General features: G+C 41.8%; 1 long non-coding RNA gene across 1 annotated transcript; it reads left to right on the forward strand.

The window, feature by feature from the left end:
• The first annotated feature begins 2,104 nt into the window (after positions 1-2,104).
• On the forward strand, positions 2,105-4,523 carry LOC143134490 (uncharacterized). The gene is made up of 4 exons (XR_012988654.1): positions 2,105-2,373; positions 3,488-3,555; positions 3,742-3,916; positions 4,298-4,523. It is a non-coding gene; the product is annotated as an uncharacterized LOC143134490 (long non-coding RNA).
• The last annotated feature ends 16,001 nt before the right edge of the window (positions 4,524-20,524 follow it).

The raw sequence follows: 20,524 nt of genomic DNA on the forward strand, positions 1-20,524 counted from the left end.
AGGGAAAGTGAAAACCAGCGCCCCAAGTGGTTGCGTTCCTATCAAAGAGCAGCTCCAATGTTAAGTCCCATAGATAGATAGATAGATAGATACTTTATTGATCCCCAGGGGAAATTCAAGGTCTCAGCAGCATACATACAACACAAACACATTCTTTAACAGCAGAAAGAGTAATTAAAGTATATAATATAAAAACACAACTAAGCAGTAAGGACAGTAGAAGATAAAGAATATGCTAAATATACTAAAATACAAATACTAATACTTAATACAATATATTAAAATATACTAAAATACAAATTACAAAAATACAAATTATACTAACACTTAATCTAAATCAATTCTAAAAACAGTATCCACATAGTGGTGATTAATAAATCAGAGGCGCTTGCAATGACTGAGGCAGGGACTGAGCCTGTGATTCTCTGTGCATAGTAAGGTGGTAAGGTGCTCTAAGGTGCTCTGTGTGAATGAGTGTCATGGTGGTAGTGCAATGGTGATAGTGGTCATGGTGATAGTGCAAATGAGTAAGTCAACAGTGCAACAATGCAGAAATAAAGTAAAGTCTATATATCTATATATTTAACTATTTAAGAAAATGTATAAGTGTGGCCACAGTTCAGCTGTGGCATGGAGGGGGGGGGGGGGGGGGTTATGCATATGTGCTAATGTGCTAATAGCACGCAAACAGTGAGGCATAAAGACAGTGGTACAAGTGGCTAGTGGACAGACAGTACCAAACATGGAGGGGGTGAAGAGGCAGACAGACTATGCAGAGAAGTCTATCTTTAGGCATTGACCTAATAGCCATAGACCTAATAGCCAAATCAGCGAAGTTATCCACCAAAAATATTTTTCAGTGTGTATACAGTAATAATCTTCAAACTGTGAAAATGTCAGGCCCTATTTTGCCTTATTTTAAAAAATCGAAATTGCTCCTTTTGTTTCATAAACGGACTACAAAAGACATCACGTGACTATACCCTTACTCACGGTAGCATGGTTTGTTTATTAGCCTGGCATTGACACTTAACACTTACTGCCAGCTCTTCCTGTGAGTAGAAGCACAAGACATAAACAAGACACATTATCCAGACATAAAGTAATCACCATGCGGTTTACATCACGCTCCGTTATTACAAAAATATGTTAAGCCAGTTAAGCAAATTGCCGTATTGATCAGTTAGAGCAGTGGTTCTGAACCATTTTTCAGTGATGTACCCCCTGTGAAATATTTTTTCAGCCAAGTACCCCCTAACCAGCGCAAAACATTTTTAGTTGAGAAAAAAAAAGACTTAAAACAGAGCACTGTGCCATCAGTGTCTAATTTATTAAACTTTGGAACTAATAAACACATACACATACAACTTATATTTTCCTGAAATATTTATTAAATAATTGTTTTTTTTAAAGTATTTTTGCATGGATTCTACTTTTTAAATATATGTATATTTTAACCCTTAGTACCCTAAGCTGTTTTTAGGGCATTTTCACTACCTTTATTCATAAGGATTTATTCTGGTCATAGTAAGTGCAACACACATATTATATATTTAAATAATTAAAATATAAAAAGCATATTATAAAAAATCTTATATTTTGACATGTATCTGACTACAGCAGGCTAGCTCTACATGCATTTCATGTGTGTGTAGGGCAGACTGTCCTGAATCTGGCAATATCATTGCCACAGTGGAGTGCCACTTCTCTGGGGCTGAGCAATTTACAGACATATGTGGTGTGCGCCTTACAGAAATAAATGCCTTTTTTTATTTTGTGATTAAAAATGACCTTTCTGCGCTCCATATCTGTAACACAAACTGATCTGACCTGACTTGACCCGGGTTAACGTGTTAGCCTGTGTGTGTCTGTCTGCACTCATGATTCTCTACAACTTTTTACTGCATTGCCATGAACAAAGTAAAGGCAAAAAAGGTGTTTCTTTGTCAAACAAATTGGGATGCATGAGCCTTGAATTGAATGCCATGCAGGAATTTTGCTAGGATCTCAAAACCGGATTATGCCTTACTATTACTATTACTTTGCCATAGAGAAACACACAATAGCTTTGGATTATAAACATCCCACACAGCAGTACACTGTAAAAAGTTTCTGTAAATTTACACCCAGATTCCAACATTATTCACCGGTTTTCTTTAATAAACAGGACTTTCCGGTCATTAGTAAGACAAATATGTAAAATCAGGCTCCAACACTGTTATTTACCACGCCCGTAATGTTTATTCTGGAACACACGTACTTCCTGTTATCTATTAACGTTACCTTCGTTCTGGTGATGGGAAGCTGTCTGCTGAGAGAAGACGATACGTTGGAATCATACCCAAACCCATCGAAAGCTATCAACACAATAAGGTGAGTTTATCTGTCACCTTTGACCAGAAATACAACGTTTGAAAGCACACTGGTCATGTTTATATTAAGTTGTATAATACAACATCTCTGAATGTTAACCTGCTGAAACGAAGTTAGTAGCAGTGCTATTCAGCTAGCCAAGACCACGCTTTCGCCCTTCTTAAGCCATGCGTTATCGTTATCACTACACTTGTCGATCAAATTTTACGTTTCTTCATTGCAATCTGGAGCCATCTAAATGTATTGGTATGTGTAGGGTATGCGTAGTTTTTGAAAGTTTAACTCGCGGGATTTACCTGCTATAACACGTGCTTGCTAGCTAAGTCTGCTTAGCATCATCAGTTTAATAAACCAGTGGCCAAATAAACAATATGGCACAAACGGATCAGTGTTGACTGCTGCTTTCAGTGTTTACTTGTATGCATGGATTTCGCCCGTGCTGGTAATTACTTAAAGTTGTGTTAAGTCCTTCAGTTTAGAAAGCTAATGATAGTTAGTAGCCTAGCTAGCTCTCCATAGCAGAGGTGGTTGCATGACACACGTATGGTATTCCTCCCGAGTTCATTTGAGCTAGCGGCATGCAACAGGAAGATGTTTACATGTCAGATATGTGGGCATCAGTCCACTGCGTCTATTTATGTGAGCTATATCTAAATTCATGACAATATACCCAATATAGACCTTCCATGCTGTGTTCCATATTGCCAAATAAAATTTAAGAGACATGCAGGTCTTGGAGTTCCCCTGGGGATCAATAAAGTATCTATCTATCTATTTATCTATCTAGGTCTTTAGACGCACATGTATAGAAACCATAAACAATGTGGTTTTGATAAGACGGACACTATTTCAAAAGCAAGCCCCCTTACTTTGCACACACATTCCTCACACAAACATCTTATCACACCCGCCTCATCACTTTTAATCATTCAACGGCAGACACACACACACACACACACACACCTTTCATACTCACCTTGCAGACAACTCACATTCACTCACTCCTTACATACATACACACACACACACTCAGAGATTACATTCACTTTCTCACTCACACACACACACACACATCACGAAGAGTTGTTGAGTGCCTTTCTTTTCTTTTGCTAAGGGATGTGCGACCGTAGCTGATGTTGAGTCTTCCAAGCCTACCTGTGACGCCTCGCCTGATATTACTAGGTATGTTTGTTTTCATTCACTAGAGTAATAATGATCAACATATTACATATTTAAATCAACTTTTGAACACTAAATGTTTTTTTTTCTGTATTGAATTTTGTTTGGACAAAATCCTAAAATGAATCTAATCATAGTTGACATGTGGATCTATATCTTAAATTGAATATGATAAAAAAAAAATTTCAGGTGAACTACAAGGTAATCATCAAAAGTGGATGGTCAGCATTGAATCCTTAATCGTTTGTGAAGGGTCCAACCTCGCCACATTTCTAACAGGCCTTGCGACATGTTTCTCCACCTTCTACATTCTAAATCTGCAGTATCAGGAGGAGGCAGCGTGCACCCTTGAATTCATCCAGAGGTAAGTTCATGTCCCACTTTCGAACCAGAATTTGTTTTATGTGTGGTATGTATTGGGGGGGTTGTGTAGTAGTCTACTATGTAGTTATAAGCACTACTATGCAGGATTACACCCTCTGTAGAGAGCAATCATGCATAGTACTGCTGTAATAACCACAGAACACTATACTTCTACTTCATACAACTGATTAAATCAAATATAAATGCAGTTACAGTAAGTAATAAATGTCAGTTAATTTCATTGTGAGAAAGTGTGTTAACGTTACAAATTCACATCCGATTCATTCACTTTGGCACAATTTTCCTCTACATGAATCCTAGTGTACCCTATCAGTTTTTGTAACACTCTCTCTTTCTCTCTCTCTCTTTCTCTCTCTCACAGAGAAAAAGGCCCAGAAGAAGCCTAAGAACAATCACTATTAAGTAAAGTGGATGTTACTTGATTTCTCATGAATGTTACTTGATTTCCTCCCTGATTATCATTTATACTCATCTCTGTACTTTAAATTCTTCTGGACATAATCTGTCAGTTTATTCATTCTCACATGTACACAAGCCCAATGCGATGCAATGATATTGATAATTATCTGTGATAATTATTCTGTATCTTATTTCATTTTGAAATAGTACTACTGTAGATAACATGTCTACATTTTACATACATATGTGATTCACAAGCCTAATGCGATGTTTTTATTTTCCATGATAATTCTTTTGTACCTTATTCCCGATTTTTGAAATTCAACTAGATCACGTGTTTACATTCATACGTGATACACGAGCCTAATGCGATGTTTTTGTTTTTCATGATAATTCTTTTGTACCTTATTCCTTGTTTTTTGAAATACGATTTTCAAAATACAACTAGATAGCGTGTCTACATTTTAAACGGGCCTAATGAAATGTTTTTGTTTTCCATTGTAATTCCTCTGTGTCTTATTGCCTGTTCTTTGAAATCCGATTTTCAAAATACTACTATGTATCTACATTTTACATTCATACATGATACACAAGCCTAATGCGATGTTTTTATTTTCCATGATCATTCTTCTGTGTCTTATTCCCTGATCCTGAAATACGATTATAGTCAGTCTACATTTTCCAAAATTACTATCTTGCTTCATGTCCCTTCATCTTTCAAAAAGATGACTTTACTGTTAGACTGTCAAGTAAGTGCTGTGAAATAAAATATCTGTTAAATTACAAATAAGTAACTGATGTGAAAACATGGATTTTTATCTTTAAAATGTTGATTTGAGAGTGGATGAACTCAATATATGGCACTTGTTTCCTGTAATTGTAAAAAAATAAAGACCTGTTTTGTAACTAACGCGAAGATCAAATTTTTTTCTTGTTACCCAACATGAAAATTATGTTATACAGGAATTTAATGTTATGGTAGTCTGCCGTTAAACAACGGGAAGCTCCTGGAAATCCTGCCAGTTGTTTCCTGTTAATTTACAGTAAATTAATGTTGTTATTTTACATTAACTTAATGTTAAACCAGGGCACCGTTAAATAACAGGAATCTCCTGGAAACTCTGCTGCCAGTTGATTCCTGTTTTTTTACGGGAAAATTTCTTACAGTGTAGACTCCTAGGTGGATCCGCCTTCAAGTCGCCAAATCCGCGTGACTGTCGCATTCGAGAAGAAAGGGTGTGTTTTTTGACGCACTTTGCATCAAACGGCTTCTAGGTTAAAAGGGTTAAAATCTCACGTACCCCCTGGAGTGCCTTCACGTACCCCCAGGGGTACCCCCCATTTGATAACCACTGAGTTAGAGATTAAAGGACAATTCCGGCGCAAAATGAACCTAGGGGTTAATAACACATGTGTACCGAGTTCGAACGTTCGCTGGGATTTGTTTTCATGCTAGTCGAATGTGACCAGTTTTATTGCAAACCGCTTATTAGCGTTTAACGCTAGCCTTCGGGGCACACGTACAGAGAAAGAAATCGCTATTTCTATACCACTAACAAGGCTCAAAATAGCCCCACACTTACACAGTAGCATAATGAGGGTCTCTTTTGTAAGTGTACAGGCAGTTTATTAAAAAGAAACACATTACCGTTGACGTCTGGTTCACATACAGGCAGGCGCCTTGGTTAAACAGAACTGGGATGTGAAGTGAATCTCGGGTGAAACGTTGTTGCAGAAGGACTGTGCAAAAGAGAAGCACTGAACGCAACAGGAGACATAAGAGATGGCAGGTTATTTGAACGAATTTGAAGACATCGAGGATGAACCCTTATTGGACGTCCTTATCTTTTCGAGTCGGAATACCAACGAAGAGCTGCGGGAGCTCCGTGAAAGGGCTATGAGAGAGAGAGCTAGAAGCTACCTGTAGTCAATACCACACACAGGCGGCGGCGATCCATACCAGAGGGACCAGATGGATCCACTAAGTAAGTACACTATACAAGTTATGTTACATCGGAGCTATTATTTCTGATAGGCCTATATTGAGCAAATTACGTTTGATTTTAGTTTAGTTCACATCGCCTGCCTGTATATGTGAACCAGACGTGAACGGTAATGTGTTTCTTTTTAATAAACTGCCTGTACACTTACAAAGTTCTCAATGCTTCGGTTTACATGTAGAGACCCTCATTATGCTACTGTGTAGCTAGTGTGGTGCTATTTTGAGCCTTGTTAGTGGTATAGAAATAGTGATTTCTTTCTACTGTATGTGTGCCCCGAAGGCTAGCGTTAAACGCTAATAAGCGGTTTGCAATAAAACTGGTCACATTCGACTAGCATGAAAACAAATCCCAGCGAACGGTCGAACTCGGTACACATGTGTTATTAACCCCTAGGTTCATTTTGCGCCGGAATTGTCCTTTGACCTGTGACGTCACATGCAACTGTAGTTCGTTATCACGTTCAAATTCAATAAAAACAATTCAACTGATCCTAAAAATAAGGTATGACCACTAGAAGCAATAGAGTTGACCCCAGTGCCTAACATATGGAAAGCATTAAATTAAGATCCCAATGTGCACCGAGATATATTTTTTCTAAAAACAAAATCCCATCCACTCCGCTAAACTCTAGGATGAGATTACTTTCCCTCCCTATTCTGACTAGAATTTGAGTGACAACTTCAGGCTATACACCAATCCGACGAGCGTTCTGTGGAGGCTGCCATCTTGTGGCAACGCCATTACTGAGCTGTTACTGGTATGTAAACAAACCTCCGTCACCTGTCTATGTGATAACGCACCCTCAATGACAGCTACAGCCAGGCAGTATGGCTTGTTGGATTGATGATGTTAGACAGTGGCCTCCGGTCACAGATGAAGGTACAAGCGATCTTACATATTATTTATGAAAATAGCTTAGAGTAGAGAATGAGGAAATAAAGACATAAGTGGGACTAGGTTGATATTATATCTACTTAACTACTGTAGCTAGCTAACGTTAGCAATAACTATGCTAGCTAGGCTAGCTAACGAGGAAACTATACAAATATCTGTCCATTTGGAATGTTTTCCCACTCGACATTATAAAAGAAGTAGTGAGACAGTCGTAAATCGCGGGCTGTTATCCCAGTGGACACAACCAATCCAATATGATATGTAAACAAACCTCTGTGATAACGCACCCTCAATGACAGCTACAGCAGGCAGTATGGCTTGTTGGGTTGATGATGTTAGACAGTGGCCTCCGGTCACAGATGAAGGTACAAGCGATCTTACAAATTATTTATGAAAATAGCTTAGAGTAGAGAATGAGGAAATACAAAATTGGGACTAGGTTGATATTATATCTACTTAACTACTGTAGCTCTAACGTCAGCAATAACTATGCTAGCTAGGCTAGCTAACGAGGAAACTATAAAAATATCTGTCCATTTGGCAACAATAAATAAATGAATGGATATTAAATAAACAAATTCATGTTTTTCATTTGTGACCATTGTTTATCTAATTTTCACATTTCAAAAGGAAAGGGTAAGGTACAGCTAACTGCTATCTGTGCAAACCGTATGGTAACGTTAGGCTACCAGACAGGGGCAGTCGACCCGGGGTATTTTGTGTATCTCATATTTTTCTTTTGTTCCAACTGGTATTTTTATTGCTGCTATTGGAACAATTGAAAACGGAACATGTTTTCCCACTCGACATTATTAAAGAAGTAGTGAGACAGTCGTAAATCACGGGCTGTTATCCCAGTGGACGCAACGAATCCAATAGGAGGCACTGGCGCAATGCTACCCAGCAACAGCTCAGTAATGGCGCCCGCTTACTTCCGGTAGTTTTGCTGGCTTCGTGTATTGATGCACAAGAGATAGGCCTAACATTAAATCACTGACCTCAATGTCCAGCTCATATCAGGTGCTTTCTAATAGTCTAGCAATTTCATTTGGTATAATATTGGCTTATTATTTGCATGCTCTTATTGCTAGTTTATTCTATAATTGAATTAGTTACCATTTCAACTCGTAAAGGGTAATATTGTGTGATGACACAGAAGGTTGCAGTTTGGTGAGCTAACTATTTTTATAGGCTGTATAGTTCTGCCCTTTGAAAACCCCCGTAGGCAACTCTTAACGCATAAGCATGTCCATCTCGTCCTTTGAGCTTTCTTACTTGAACCTGGCTGTTTTCTTTAAAAGGAAAAAAAGAAATGTATATCCATCTATGGGGACTGTGTCAGGGTTTGTTGTTGGTGTTTCAGTTCACTGATATGAATGAGTGATGATCCGTCAGGTCGAATTATTTATTTTTCATTGGCATTGGCAGTTAAACATAAGAAAGTGTCTGGTAGGGAGGTAACAGCAGGCTTAATAGCACACTTTAAAAACTCATTGTACTCGCAAGCTAACTGTAGGCTATGGATAATGTTAGCCTACCAACTGTGCAAAATTGGACTCGTGGTGAATAGGCTAGGCTAAATCAGATATAATTGCCATCATTGTGATCAGGGAATCACAGATTGGTTCCACAAATACTACACCTGTAGCCTACTTAAACGTGTACATTCGATTAGATTTCATTTTCACTCCATTAGCCATACCTTTTCAGTGGTAGAAGGTAGCCTACTCTGACAACTGTTCCCCCCTACTCTGACGACTGTTCAGGCATCCTGAGCCGCTCACCAATCAGAGGCATAGCCTAGGCCTACTACTCGTTCAGGAAATAGCAGATAGGCTGTTTAGGGTACAACTGAGCCTGTCATCATTTATCCTATTCAATCGCTAAAATCAGGTTTGCAAAAGTAATAAGGTTTGAGCATTAAAAGATTTCACAAAAGTTTCCAGGTGTTTTTTGGTCTGGTCGCTCCACCCTTTCATAATGTGTGTGCTACTTTTGCTACTTTAGTCCCTCCAACCATCTCTGGGAAGAAATACAGATGTTTAACTGTATGTCTATATTGCTGCTGCCATAACCCTAGGTTATAGACTGTTGATTATATTCCTATAGTTGGAGAAATGCTGCATTCCTCTCTCATAATGCCCAGCCCACCCTCTCATATAATGAGGCCTGTCTTTCAAATGCCCACTCAGTCCGATAAGTACTACCTCGCAGCAGTGCTGCACCTCTGTCCACTGCCATTGTTTGGGCCAGAGCCTGCTTCATTAAATTAATCCCAAAGCCATGGCCCTGACTCTGGGGGTGAAAGGGGCGGCCTGGGGGCTGGATTTGGGCCCTGTCCCTCCCTCTGTAAATTGGGCCGGCCACTGAGGCCTGGCTGTTCTGGGAATGCGAGCAATGAAGAGGGGGAACAAAGCCCGACACTGTCCCCCTACAGGAATGTGTGTGTGTGTGGATGGGTGGGGTGGTGGGGTTACTGGGTGGAGCTGGTTTTCCATCTCAGCGCTATCAGCAATGAGAAGCTTTGCTTAAATCTTCATCTGATCTGACAGTGCTCTCGGAGAGTCTGACTGGTCTTGTCTTGTTCAGCTAGTTCTGCCCATACGGACATGGCTGTGGATTCTGAGCCTCACGTACCCCCTAATGTCCAGCGCTCTGTGTCTCCACCCCCTCTTCCCCATTCCCAACGCTCATCTCATTCCTTACTCCACCCTTTTTTCCTCTCCGCCCGTCTGCAGCGCGCCCCCACTCTGTGGATGCCGAACATTCTCCATCGCCTAAAGGCTGCCAAGAGAATAGACGCCGCTGAAAATGTCCATTTGCATAATATGTTTAATAATCGGAGGATTACGCCTTCTGCAGAACAGGCATGGAGAAGGGCCTGGCGCTGAAGGCACAAAGGCCCCCAAAACGCTCATGTTCAGTTCCGATCAAAAACTCAGCGTTAGTCACTGGAGCCCCTCTACTGTACGATGTATTTTGGATGCATCTGTTCCATGAAGCGCTCACGCCCAGGAGACGATGTTGAGACCTGTCGTTTTCCTGATTTGGCACTATTTCATCCTGCCAGTGGATACTATGTGCAGTAGTCAGAGAGCAATGGATATCAAGTCTCTGCTGCATGGCTCCGCAGTCTCTGTGCAACTCTCAGAAGCGAGGTAACCACTGAACTTATTTAAATGTCCTCATTCCACAGGGTGTATGCCTAATTATGCAGTTAAGCTTATAAAAGCTGAACGTAATTGTACAATTCCATGCATCTTGTTCAAAGATATAAAATAGAGTATGAAACAGCTTTCAAAACAGCTGTGAAAGATTTGTGTTTAGTTCTGGATAGTTTTCTATGGAAAAAAGGCTAATAATACATAGTGCAGCACTGTATGTCTTCAGAATGAATGTTTTCCATTGAATCTTGGAGCTTTGTGTGGAAAGAGTCGATTGCACCAGCTCCACCTCTCTAGCCCCATATCATCACCTACTCCCCTCGCCTGGCCCTCTCCACTGATAGCAACCAGAGGAACAGAACCATAAATCCTTCCCACAGCTGCTGTGGAGTAGAAAAGAGCCTGCAGTCTCACAGAGGCCATACAGCAGCAAGAACACATTGTTGGGAGTGAATAGTTTTTTCTATTTTTTTTTTAATGTTGGCATTTCACATTATTTCCTGGGCCTCATCCTGCCTTATCGGTGGCTTTGTGGATTATGGCAGGATCTGGTTCCATCTTTTAAGGGGTGGGGGAAGTCCCCGTGCTAATTACTTTCATTCTGGGCAAGAGAATGGACCCCTCTGAGACTGAATGTCTGCAGGCCTTTGGTCACATAAATAAATGCACACAATGCAAACAATTAATGGAGACTTAACTGCGCAAGGACTAATTTCTCCTTCGTCTCCCCCCCCTTCCAAGACAGGAGAACTTTCTGGCAATTACCATGCTGTTACCATGGTTATTATGGATAATTCCAGGTTATTTATGCTTGGAGTGCCAATCATGCTGAGGCTTCACCCGTTCATTATCTTAGCCAGGTTATTTTCTCCATCTGCAAAGTAATTTAGCTTGCATGATCGTAATCAGAATTTTTTTTGTGTGTGTGTGCCAGGCTGCTGTTCTTCGAAGGAAAGGGTCTCTGCCGGGAGACAAAGGAGCCGCAGTCTGCTATGCCCACCTCAGTGACACACATGCCATGCAATAAGCAAAGTCGACTTGCCATTCAGTTACCGCAGAGTGATCGGCTGGCTAATGTTCCATTTACATGCTTACTACTTGTATTCAACCCTCTTCTTTTTTACCACTTTAGCCATAATTGTTAGCATAACCCAGAACAGTGTGTACATTTTGAAAACGACAAAAACTGAAACTGCACCATAGCATTAATGACAAAATAGTTTTGAGAAAGATAGCCACGTGTCGCACGTCCAGACTGCAGGAGACATCAAGCCCTATTAGTATTTTCCCATCTAACCACACAACTGCTCATTTCTGGGTCTGAGGAGGCGAAGAGATGGAGACAACCATTACTTTGCCTGTCCAAATGATCCCTCCCATTTCACATCCTAATTGTCCAGGCAGACAAAGCTGTAAGTGCATTGTTCGGGCTGCTGCCAACTAGGCCTCCTCCTTCATTTGTTCCAGAACAATCCGCGGAGCTGTGGGTTGAGAGTCTATACTGTATGTTCTGTTTGGACTCGAGTGGCAGGTCTCCTAACGGCAGACCTTGTGGCGGTGGTTGCAAAATTGATTCCCAGCGTGTTTACCTTCCTCTCATCTTATTAATTAACCCATAAATTAGCAATCTCTGCCTTTTAAGTTCCTCTGAGGTAGACTGGAAATGAGCTGGTTAATTAACTTATTGTGCCTCTGGCAAAGGGCCATAGATTGAGGACTAGGAACGGTGTAAGAGGGAGGAAAATTCTGTTTCAAAATATCTTTTCCAATCATTTGAAGGCAGTTCATGCTGGCTCCCCGGTGGTTTCACAAAGTACTCCCTGAAAGAAGAAGATCCCAGAGAGAAGAAAGCAGGCTAATCATGTGCAGCCATGAACTCTTTTTCAGATGATCTTTTCTTCCCCACAATAGAGCAACACACCAAACACCAGATAGAAAAGGTCAGACCTTGCTTATCAAGGTAACATGCTGAGGAGAGTTGGACAGCTGCTGTCTTTGTGTAGATTGTTAAGTGTTTGCCTCTGCTTCACTCTGTTGGACCCATGTGAGGGTCAGCCATTTTGTTTGTTTGGTTGTTGCATAAAAAGAACCAAACAAATCAACGGTAGACTTCTGAAGCTGCAGCGAGAGAGAGAGACAGAAAGAAGAATGAGTCTTTCCCTGTTTCCTCCTACTTTACGGGCTCTCTCCCCCTCGGCAAAAAGGGTCGGAAAATCCTGGCAGGCTTAGAAAATGTTCTTCTTGAACCACAAGATGTCCACTGCTGCTCCTCGGAGAGCCTTTGATCAATACTAAAGCGTTTCCACAGGGCAGCTGTGTTAATGCCACTGCATCCACCGTGGGATGTTGCTGCCAGCTTCAACTTTCCTTCCAAGTCACCTTCACATTAACGAGAGAGAGGAAGAGAAGGATGGAGAGAAAGAGCATCCACAACCACCTTACCGCCCTCCTCTCTCTCTCTCTCTCTCTCTCTCTCTCTCTCTCTCTCTCTCTCTCTCTCTGTGGTCTGTGTCTCCTTTTCTCACCCAAACACACACACACAAACACACACACATCCATGAGCACCTTTATTAACTCCAGATAGTGCCTGTCTGCCGACCCCACCCCATCTTACTGACGAGGCCTGCAGCAAGGAGGCCTATCAGATGGAGGGGAGCTCCATCTCTCTCCACCTCTCCTCATCTCTCCCCATCTCTCTCCACCTCTCCTCATCTCTCCCCATCTCTCCATCTCTCTCCACCTCTCCCCATCTCTCCATCTCTCTCCACCTCTCTTTATCTCTCTCCATCTCTCTCCACCTCTCTCCATCTCTCTCCACCTCTCTTTATCTCTCTCCCCATCTCTCTCTATTTTTCTCCACCTCTCCCTGGCTCTCTCCACCTCTCTCCATCTCTTTCCATCTCTCCTCATCTCTCCCCATCTCTCTCCACCTCCCTTTATCTCTCTCTCCATCTCTCTCCACCTCTCTTTATCTCTCTCCCCATCTCTCTCCATTTTTCTCCACCTCTCCCTGGCTCTCTCCACCTCTCTCCCTGGCTCTCTCCATCTCTCTCCATATCTCTCCACCTCTCTCCATCTCTCCTCAGCTCTCCCCAGGCCTGGCTGGCTCCACTGAGCTGGAAAGGTCACACGTTGCTCCTGATGCTGGAGTGACCAGAGTGGAGGGGTGGTGTGCCCACAGGGGAGTACAGGAGAGACAGGAGTGGGCAGGAGGGAAGTGGAGACCCGACCCCCACCCTCTCAATCCCTCAGTCTAGCTAAAGGCTGGTTTATGGTTCTGCGTTGAATCAACGTCATTGCTGAACACCGAACCGTTGTCAGTTGTGTGTCTCATGCTGTGTCTGCTCACCACCGTAGCGCTACTTAGAGTGGCGAACGCCATGGACTACCGTGTTTAAATATGCCATTTGTTTGGCCTTTTCTTGCTTAGATTTTGTTAAAGCTACCGGAATAGACACTGTATAATATGCCAACAATGTCATTATTGTAACCAGGAAATACATCAGAGGTTATTTGTAAGGTGTCTGCCAGCCAGTTTATGTTATTCTAGCAAGCAAACTTCCCACAACTGCCCAAAACAAAGTACTACTGCTTGCAAGCTTGCTGGTGAAGTGCCGATTTTCAAACATTACTGAAAAATAGACACTGGATCAGATAATCCTGTCACTGTAACAAAACATATGATTTGTACAATTTCTGTCAGTGAACTAATATGTTGCTAACTACCCCACAGTACGCTGCTGAAATACACCGATTCCACACAGAACCATATGATGATTCCACACAAAACCATACATTTGGGCTCCCTATGGAGCACAACATGGTGGCACTTAATGCACTCCATCGGCGACACAGTGACCAGTAGCCTCTGTAATGCTCTCCATTGGCAACACAGTGACCAGTAGCCTCAGTAATGCGCTCCATCGGCAACACAGTGACCAGTAGCCTCTGTAATGTGCTCCATCGGCAAAACAGTCAACGGCTCATTCTAACTCTGAATGCATCATTTGACAAGATGTTAGAAGAGCACAAGGAGGATCATAGGGACAGATATATAAATATAGGCCCATACATTATTTCTTTTTCTTTATGATTTTGCAAGCGCATCATGAAAGAGGATTTGCCAGAGTAAATTAGTGAGGGCCCTTGATATGCAGATCAGAGCCCATTAATCAAAGAAATGAGATTAGGATTTCAAATGGGGATGAAGAAAGGCTCCATTATCTTAGCGGAGTGTCATGTTTAATAACGCGGAACGCCGCTGTAATTCACTTCTACTGCACACCCAGTGGGGGCCTGCAGCCCTCAGAGGCTTATCTGCTGTGTCAGGTAACCCTCTGAGTGTGTGTGTCTGTGTGTGTGTGTGTGTTGGATAGGGAGGGGGTGGGGCATCACTCAATGAAGTGAGAGATGAGAAGTGAAAGGGGGAGAGATTCAAAAGGAGAGGAGCACACTCCTATGAGAGAGAGAGAGAGAGAGGGGAGATGAGGGCTGGATGTGCATCTTTGGGCTTTGATGTCTTGTGTCTTGTGCATCCAGGCCTGGGCCTGCACAGCACATGAATAATGCTTGACTGTAAATGCAGCAGGCTCCAACAACCACCTCTGAGCAAGCAGCACACCACAAAACACACACAAACAACACTAAAAAAAGCATTTCATATGATCAAAACACTGCCATGAATATGCATCATGTATTTACAACACTAGACCAACAGATACCATCCAAACACTCTCTCTCTCTCTCACACACACACACACACACACACACACATACACATAAACAAACACACAATCACTGCAGAGTATCCTTCAACAACACAGTAGATAAGATGAGGCATACACACACAAACAACATTCAAAAGAAAAATTCCACTTACAATGGACCATAAAACACAATAACACCCTCACACACACATCCAGGGCCACAATGAAGAGGCGGAGCTATATGAATCAGCGAGCCTGGAGCCTGCGCTCGGGCCCAGAGACAAAGCTCCCGGGTGTCAGCAGGGGCAGGCAGCGCTGAAACGCAGCTTTTAAACACCGGCTGTTTCTCTTGCCTGACTAAGAATTGATTTTGACAAACGTCTTGCCACTGGGACAAGCACATAACTCACTGATGGCCACGAGGCTGCTCTCCGCTCCTCCTTGGGAGCAGCAGAAATTATGCCGAGATTAATATTTAATACTGGAAGAGACTTGGGAGACACACATGTGTGCCAGGTCCTTTGTCTTTGTGTTCAGCATAGTGGAGCTTCAATGCGAGGTGCATGCGAAGTGTTTTTTTTAGTGGTGGGCATGTAGAGAGATTGAGAGAGAGTGAGAGAGAGAGAAAGAAAGAAAGAGAGAGGGAGAGAGAGACCTATAGGCTGTTTGGCTCTGAATAATGCAGAGAAATGGTCCACTGATGAGGGGCCATTACAAAGAGGAGAGCTGAGGCAGGACCCTCCCCGGACACGCCACTCCACATGGATCTTCATCCCTGTTGGTCACAGCTCTGAAAATAAAGCCAGGGTCGGAAAATAAATATATTACATTAGCCTTTTGTTTTGTCAAGTGGTGGGTGGAAATTTGATGAGTTTCTGTGCCAAGGGCCAGAGATGAAAGAGCAGTGGAGAAAACAGACTCATATGAATCTCGTGGTGCGAGCAGAGTGCATACTGATAATACTATAATACGTCATCAACACATCATGGGATAAAGTGGCACTGAGAAACATCGAAAGAAACATTGAAACTGAAAAATACAATTAAGTGAAATGATTGTTGAAGACCTTGTTGACAATATCTATATCTGTCTGTGTGTAGCCTTATAAATATGATAAAAGTAGCAGGCAGGCTACACCAGGCACATAATTAAAGCATTCCGTTCGTGGAGGGTATGATTACAACAACAACAATTAGCTTCCACTATAATTAATAGGACATGACAGCAGCACATACGTTCGAAAAAATGAAACCAAAACTTCAAAACCTATTTTAACACTCTGAGAATGGAACGCTTCAGTTCCGTGCCTGCCGTAGCCTGCCTGTTAAACACAATATGCACATTTCAGCACCCTGAGTGGGTCACTTTCCACTAGAGGTAATTGCCTGCATGCACTATGAATATGAAGTCATCTGTCTTTGGCTGGACTGACCCATTACTGACCCGAGACATTAGCTTCCTTTAAAACATTTTAAGTCATTTGTTTAAACGAGAGGGAGGTACCCGGGGGCAGTTAAGCTAAAGAACCTATAGGTCATGTTTTTAGCTTGTATTTAATTCAATACCAGACCCTGATGCATGGAGGAGCTGAGGCTAGCTGAGATGAGCATCATCATTATCATCATCCCTGATGTAATGTTTTAAGCTCAATGGAAGAGGCATGTGGGGGCGGGGGCACATGTGAAACTCGTGACCATCAGATAAGATGCCATGGTAACCGTCCGGAGGAAGAGGAGGGAGTTACCCATCACAAGGTGAGACTTGGGGGGCTGAGGTGCTGTGTGTGAATGCATCTTAGTGCAATCCTGTAATGACCACCTCCCCTGATCAATAGGCAAAGCGCTTAAGTCGCTCAGCAAGAGATGACTACATAATTTGCACACTGCACATTTCTCTCTCTCTCTCTCTCTCTCTGTCCCTCCCTCCCTCCCTCTCTCTCTCTCTCTCTCTCTCTCTGCCCCCTCTCTCTCTCTCCCTCTTTCTCTCTCTCTCTGTGTGTACAAACAGCATACTGCAATTGAGCCTAACAGTAGAGTAGCTGATGAACATTTGCCAGAAGGAGAGCGGTGAGCCACATACCTGTTAAAGGTCAGCTCAGTGGGGAAACAAAACCATTCAGCCAGTCTGGACAGCAAACAGTAATCAGACTGGACCTCCATAACCGGTATAGAATCCTTTCCACAAAATGATTATCGACTCATCTCCTTTACACATCTCCTAGCCTCCTGCCTCTTCATCTGATTTCAATCTCACCTTACTGTCATTGCTTTCCAATTATATTCTGGCTTATTATCCATTATTTGTCTTCGCAAACTCCTTTAATTTGACTACTTTGAGAAAAACTAAAATATAAATAGGTGTTGACCCCCTCTCTAAGCATGATTGATAATGCAATCTGGATTGGTTTCATGCTATGTGATAAAGGCCCTGGCAAAGACAAATGTGACCTGTGTGGCCATCTAGATTGATCCCAAACCCAGTGCAAGGCCCTCCTCTCTGACTAACATGAACGGGCCCTGGTAAAGTATAAAGGCTATTCAGTGACCAGTGTTGGGAGTAATGCGTTACAAAAGTAATGTAATTACTGTAATATATTGCTGTTTGCGGTAACGCGGTAATGTAAGGCATTACAAAAAAAAATTGGGTAATATTGACTCGGTACAAACTTCAGTAACGCGCGTTACAATGCAGTTTAACCCAAAATTAAGCGCTTGTTTTGTTTTGATACATATTCGCAAACACCACGAGAGAACAACAGAGGAGAAAAAATCCGCGCAAAATAGTAGAACGTTATCTCCTGATACTGGTTGAATATGACTGTGGCTGCAGCAGACTCGCAGGCGGACTCTATTTGCGGGATGGACATAAGCCTACGCTCATTATTTTCAGCTTGTCAGAGACAAGGCTATGAAGAACATAATAGTTAGTGCACTTTGTGTGCGAAACCGAAAGATTTCTCAGCTCGCGAAATAGCACAAGTAAATTAATGAAACATCTAAAGTAGTGCCACGCTAATCTTTTTGATTCTTGATAAAACACAAACTATGCTGTTGTGCATGTCAGCTTTGTGCTGTGAACTTAAATTGAAGAGAATAAAGGGATAGAAATGCAGAAAAAGATTGTGTAGCCTGGCAGTGCCACCGCTCCCACCACGCGCATCATGCACTTTGCGTTGGGCACCAAAGGACAGAGGGGGCACCCAAATGTAACCAATGAATAGTAGCTTTACTGCAAACTGCGTTTCACTCTTCATCAATAACGTTTACAATGTCAAAATGCACTAACACGATGTTACATGCAAGTTTGATACCTTTTGGGTTCTCTCAATCACCACTAGAATTGGTGGGTCTTCAATCATTCGTTTTCCAAGCATATAGGCTACATGAAGCACATGATATGCTGAGTCGACTGAAACGCATTCCATTCAGATAGCTAGGTGGATACCAGGCTCATAATTCACTTGTATTCGCAAAACGAAATGTGAAGCAACATGTCATTGCATACTTCCATTTCCAAAGCAATGAAGGTTGCTTAAAACAACTTAACATTGTGCATATTATTGTTAATATTGTGCTATCAATGTAACTCAAACAAATAAGGCTTGTAAACAAGAGCTGGCAAAAGGGCATTATGACAACGTAAAGAGCAATGCTCTTAAAGTGACAGTGCACCATTTATAAGTAAAACAGCATTTCTTCAGAAATTAATGTTTAAAAATACACAGTAATGGTCTGTAAATAATAGGCCTTTTATTTTACTTTAGGTGTTTGAGTTATCATTTAAATGTCACTCACTCAAAGCCACTCACTTAGGGCACCGAAATGGCCAGCAGGCCACCATCTTGACATGTCTTTATTAAAGGAACCGTATGTAAAAATTGTATTTCAATTAATCATAAAATTGCCCTGATATGTCACTAGACATTAAGAAATCATGTTCATTTCAAATACTTATATCACTGACAACAGTAGTCTGGCCAGGATATTGTCATTTAAAAAGTGAAGTTGCAGCCCTCAAATGATGTTGATGTTGTCATGTTGTGTTTTGGCCTAATGCGCCACCCTCCACCTATCTACTAATCACAAAGTCAGTAGTGTTTCGTCATCCGGTTGCCAACTCTGCCAGTCAGAGGGGAGGGGAAGGGGATACACCGCTCTACAGTAATTTGAAAGTGATTGTACCCGTTTTGGCCACAATCTTACATATGGTTCCTTTAAGCTTTGATTTACAATATAGTAGGCTCTCTATTGATTTTAATGAGTAGGCCTAGGCCTTAAAGTTACAGTATTTCTATCACAATTTACCAGACTTTGACCTTTTGTCGGTTTTTAACAAAATTCTGACTATGATTGTTCCTTGTATTGCATTATGCGCCTATTGCATACTGTTGCCTTAAGCCTAGCTCAGTCATTATGCTATACCACAGCTCCCTCCATTGGAAGAGCAAGCTGCATTGAGTGTAATAAACTGCATTTAAAATGGCAAATCCATATTTCTAGATATTTTGGTGAAAGTAACTTAAAAGTAATGCAATAGTAGTGTAATGCCTTACAATTCAGAGACAGTAATATTATAATGTAACAAACTAGATGTACCGCAGAGCGGTACAAAATATGACCGCCGCCCAGTCCAGCACATTTTTTCCACAAAAATAAATCACGCTGAAAGGCCTATATGATTCTAACTGTCTCACTAAATTGCATTATCCACACTCAATTCTCACTGGTATCTGCTAGACAACAAGTACCAAAACATGATTAGTTCATAGATTTCACATGTAAAATTCATTTTATACAACCCCTCCTCCATCTTGCCTGTTCATAATTCTGAGAAATTCTTGATTGTTTGTGTTATGTGTATGTTATGTGTGTGGGTGTGAGTGTGTGTGTGTGTGTGTGTGTGTGTGTGTGTGCGTGCTTGTGTGTGTGCCTGCGTATGTGCCTGTGCATGCAAGCGTACATATGTCTACTGTGTGAGTATGTGTCATACGTATGATTACTGTGAATGTATGTGTGTGTGTGTGTGTGTGTGTGTGTGTATCTGTTTGTGCACATGTGTGCACATGAAATGGGTTAACATGACCCCTGGAGGCAAACATACGGAAAAAAATGGTCATCCTAGGCCCTACAGTTCTCAAGATATTCACAGAGAACTGTGTCTGCCCTACCCTCCTTTCGGGGGGTCCAGTCCAGCGGGGGGGCTACAGATCAAAACAAAAAATGACGGTTCCATGCTATCCGTGTGGGGGTACATGCCCACCAAGTTTTGTGTACCCCGGTCTTTCAGTGTCCCGGGAATCCTTGTTGGTGTACGTCACTAAATGTACACATAAATTATTTTATTGTAAGGCCCCCCATAAACGAAAGTACACAAAACTTGGCATGCATTCGGAGGGTGTCATAATGATCCTACACTTTTAATT

Source organism: Alosa pseudoharengus, unplaced genomic scaffold (genome assembly GCF_046254945.1).
Source record: "Alosa pseudoharengus isolate Yale_2024_CS ecotype anadromous, Long Island Sound unplaced genomic scaffold, YU_APseudo_1.1 YU_APseudo_1.1_scf_2, whole genome shotgun sequence".
NCBI lineage: Eukaryota > Metazoa > Chordata > Actinopteri > Clupeiformes > Clupeidae > Alosa > Alosa pseudoharengus.